This window comes from Somniosus microcephalus, unplaced genomic scaffold, assembly GCF_052327205.1.
Source record: "Somniosus microcephalus isolate GS21.2 unplaced genomic scaffold, FLI_Smic_1.0 unresolved_chr5, whole genome shotgun sequence".
Taxonomy (NCBI): domain Eukaryota; kingdom Metazoa; phylum Chordata; class Chondrichthyes; order Squaliformes; family Somniosidae; genus Somniosus; species Somniosus microcephalus.
In genome coordinates this window covers 51,072,390-51,076,923 of record NW_028225183.1, presented here as the reverse complement: position 1 = coordinate 51,076,923, position 4,534 = coordinate 51,072,390, and the positions used below count along the sequence as shown (strand labels likewise).

General features: G+C 47.0%; 1 non-coding gene across 1 annotated transcript; it reads left to right on the top strand.

Annotated features, from left to right (window-relative positions):
• The first annotated feature begins 461 nt into the window (after positions 1–461).
• Positions 462–533, top strand: trnad-guc (transfer RNA aspartic acid (anticodon GUC)). Its single transcript has one exon. It is a non-coding gene; the product is annotated as a tRNA-Asp (tRNA).
• Positions 534–4,534: the final 4,001 nt, after the last annotated feature.

Below are 4,534 nucleotides of genomic sequence, written 5' to 3'. Positions count from 1 at the left end.
CTGTCTCTCTCTGTATAGGATTTTGAGGGTGCTTGACAGGATAGATGCAGGGAGGATGTTTCCCCTCCTGGGGGAATCTACAACTAGGGGGCAAAGCTCCAGGATATCCGGTCGCCCATTTAAAACGGAGATGAGGAGGAATTTCTTCTCTCAGAATGTCGTGAATCTTTGGAATCCTCTACCCCAGAGAGCTGTGGAGGCGGAGTCACTGAATATATTCAAGGTGGAGATAGACATATATTTGAGCTGCAGTGGAGTCAAGGGTTATGGGGAGCGGGCAGGAAAGTGGCGTTGAGTAGAAGATCTGATCAGCCATGATCTTATTGAATGGCGGGGCAGGCTCGAGGGGCCGAATGGCCCACTCCTGCTCCGATTCCTTCTGTTCTTATTTCTGTCCCTTCTGCCTCTGTCCCTCTGTTCACAGGTCGATTTTTGCTCTGATAGATTCGGCACCTTTCAGTTCCTCGTTAGTATAGTGGTGAGTATCCCCGCCTGTCACGCGGGAGACCGGGGTTCAATTCCCCGACGGGGAGGATTTTTAACATCCCCAATTTTAAACCTTTGGGCAGCTCCTTAAAAAGACCCTGGGAAAAGTTGAATAGAACATAATGAACGAAAATAATTTTAAAATATGTACATGACGAAATTTATAACAACTCCCTGCACCAGTTCCTCGTTAGTAGACTGTTCTCCTTCTGTTTGCCTGTTGTGTGGGGCTCTGAGGAGGGAGAGAGAAAATGAGATAACAGCGGGAGAAAGCACGACTGCTCTTTCAAAGAGACAGCACAGGCACGATTGGCCGAATGGCCTCCCACCGTGCTGCCAGCCTCCATGAATGCATGACACTGAGATGGATATCTGAGACAAACCCACACAAAGAGAGCACATACGGGTATTTTGTGTGTGTTTGCTGCTTTGTCTCAAGCACTGCATAACCATTTCCTCGACAATGTCGTGGGTATTATGATGTTCAGTTTTCACTTCCCCGACGGCTTATCTCTGACTTCATGCCTCTGTGTCTGAGAAAAGCATAGAAGGAAATATATGGCAAATGGACGCCTTCCCGCACTTGATGCTGTGGCTTAGTGAACATGTCCTTTGTGTTCTATTCTAAAAGATGTCATCTTGTACGAAAAATTTGCCTGGCGTGAAAGTGATCTGAATTTCAAAGCAGCAAGGAGGAAAGTCTGCGTTGCTCTGCTTGCTGGCAGGCAGCTTCTTGCACTTTCTTACAGCTTCCCTGGTGGTCTAGTGGTTAAGAATCGGCGCTTTCACCACCACGGCCGGGGTTCGATTCCCGGTCAGGGACTAGTGCGTTTTGAGGCTGTTTGAAATGCCTCCAATCAATGCACCCGCGCGAATCAATGCCTGCTCCTGATCAACCTTTGCAATTTCAACACTGCTGCTGCCTCAACAGGTACACAATGCACTTCCTTGCCTTCTGTAAAATGCCTGCTGTTTCAAAGATCAGCAGGAAATTACATTTGGAACGAGGCAATTTAAACGTGTACATGCCCACATTTAACTGCAGCTGACAGTGTCAGAACATTCACGGTTATTATCAAGCTTCCATGTATTTTCTTGTAGGCTGCACCCCCCTAACAAACTTAGCTTATCACAGCACGGCTATCAATCAACTCAACGCCAGTGTGAAGAATGCAACATTTGAAAGTTAGCAACGTGTGCAAGGCTTTAGTGAGAGAGAGTTGGGCCGTGATTACATTTCCAAGCAGTAAGATATTCACTAGGCCTTAGCCCTTGCTGCGTAATACAATTCTCCCCATACTGATTCTGTTATCTTCAATTGGTCTCCTCTGGTTACCGTCATACCTGCCACTGGCAAGCGTTTCTCCTTATTACCTCAAACAAATCTCCTTGTAATTTTGAAAGCCTCTTATTAAATTTCCTCTTAACCGTCTGAAGAAAACAATCACAAACTCTCAACATAGCTGAAGTTCCTTATCCCTCGGACCACTCTGCAAGACGTCAAACTGAGTGTCTCGCTCTGTATGTCTATCTTTGTCTCCCTCTTTGTCCCTGTCTCTCTCTGTATAGGATTCTGAGGGTGCTTGACAGGATAGATGCAGGGAGGATGTTTCCCCTCCTGGGGGAATCGACAACTAGGGGGCAAAGCTCCAGGATATCCGGTCGCCCATTTAAAACGGAGATGAGGAGGAATTTCTTCTCTCAGAATGTCGTGAATCTTTGGAATCCTCTACCCCAGAGAGCTGTGGAGGCGGAGTCACTGAATATATTCAAGGTGGAGACAGACATATATTTGAGCTGCAGTGGAGTCAAGGGTTATGGGGAGCGGGCAGGAAAGTGGCGTTGAGTAGAAGATCTGATCAGCCATGATCTTATTGAATGGCGGGGCAGGCTCGAGGGGCCGAATGGCCCACTCCTGCTCCTATTCCTTCTGTTCTTATTCTTATTTCTGTCCCTTCTGCCTCTGTCCCTCTGTTCACAGGTCGATTTTTGCTCTGACAGATTCGGCACCTTTCAGTTCCTCGTTAGTATAGTGCTGAGTATCCCCGCCTGTCACGCGGGAGACCGGGGTTCAATTCCCCGACAGGGAGGATTTTTAACATCCCCAATTTTAAACCTTTGGGCAGCTCCTTAAAAAGACCCTGGGAAAAGTTGAATAGAACAAAATGAACGAAAATAATTTTAAAATATGTACATGACGAAATTTATAACAACTCCCTGCACCAGTTCCTCGTTAGTAGAGTGTTCTCCTTCTGTTTGCCTGTTGTGTGGGGCACTGAGGAGGGAGAGAGAAAATGAGATAACAGCGGGAGAAAGCACGACTGCTCTTTCAAAGAGACAGCACAGGCACGATTGGCCGAATGGTCTCCCACCGTGCTGCCAGCCTCCATGAATGCATGACACTGAGATGGATATCTGAGACATACCCACACAAAGAGAGCACATACGGGTATTTTGTGTGTGTTTGCTGCTTTGTCTCAAGCACTGCATAACCATTTCCTCGACAATGTCGTGGGTATTATGATGTTCAGTTTTCACTTCCCCGACGGCTTATCTCTGACTTCATGCCTCTGTGTCTGAGAAAAGCATAGAAGGAAATATATGGCAAATGGACGCCTTCCCGCACTTGATGCTGTGGCTTAGTGAACATGTCCTTTGTGTTCTCGTCTAAAAGATGTCATATTGTACGAAAAATTTGCCTGGCGTGAAAGTGATCTGAATTTCAAAGCAGCAAGGAGGAAAGTCTGCGTTGCTCTGCTTGCTGGCAGGCAGCTTCTTGCAGTTTCTTGCAGCTTCCCTGGTGGTCTAGTGGTTAAGAATCGGCGCTTTCACCACCACGGCCCGGGTTCAATTCCCGGTCAGGAACCAGTGCGCTTTGAGGCTGTTTGAAATGCCTCCAATCAATGCACCCGCGCGAAACAATGCCTGCTCCTGATCAACCTTAGCAATTTCAACACTGCTGCTGCCTCAACAGGTACACAATGCACTTCCTTGCCTTCTGTAAAATGCCTGCTGTTTCAAAGTCAGCAGGAAATTACATTTGGAACGAGACAATTTAAACGTGTACATGCCCAGATTTAACTGCAGCTGACAGTGTCAGAACAGTCACGGTTATTATCAAGCTCCCATGTATTTTCTTGTCGGCTGCACCCCCCTAACAAACTTAGCTTATCACAGCACGGCTATCAATCAACTCAACGCCAGTTTGAAGAATGCAACATTTGAAAGTTAGCAACGTGTGCAAGACTTTAGTGAGAGAGAGTTGGGCCGTGATTACATTTCCAAGCAGTAAGATATTCACTAGGCCTGAGCCCTAGCTGCGTAATACAATTCTCCCCATACTGATTCTGTTATCTTCAATTGGTCTCCTCTGGTTACAGTCATACCTGCCACTGGCAAGCGTTTCTCCTTATTACCTCAAACAAATCCCCTTGTAATTTTGAAAGCCTCTTATTAAATTTCCTCTTAACCGTCTGAAGAAAACAATCACAAACTCTCAACATAGCTGAAGTTCCTTATCCCTCGGACCACTCTGCAAGACGTCAAACTGAGTGTCTCGCTCTGCATGTCTATCTTTGTCTCCCTCTTTGTCCCTGTCTCTCTCTGTATAGGATTCTGAGGGTGCTTGACAGGATAGATGCAGGGAGGATGTTTCCCCTCCTGGGGGAATCTACAACTAGGGGGCAAAGCTCCAGGATATCCGGTCGCCCATTTAAAACGGAGATGAGGAGGAATTTCTTCTCTCAGAATGTCGTGAATCTTTGGAATCCTCTACCCCAGAGAGCTGTGGAGGCGGAGTCACTGAATATATTCAAGGTGGAGACAGACATATATTTGAGCTGCAGTGGAGTCAAGGGTTATGGGGAGCGGGCAGGAAAGTGGCGTTGAGTAGAAGATCTGATCAGCCATGATCTTATTGAATGGCGGGGCAGGCTCGAGTGGCCGAATGGCCCACTCCTGCTCCGATTCCTTCTGTTCTTATTTCTGTCCCTTCTGTCCCTCTGTTCACAGGTCGATTTTTGCTCTGACAGATTCGGCACTTTTCAGT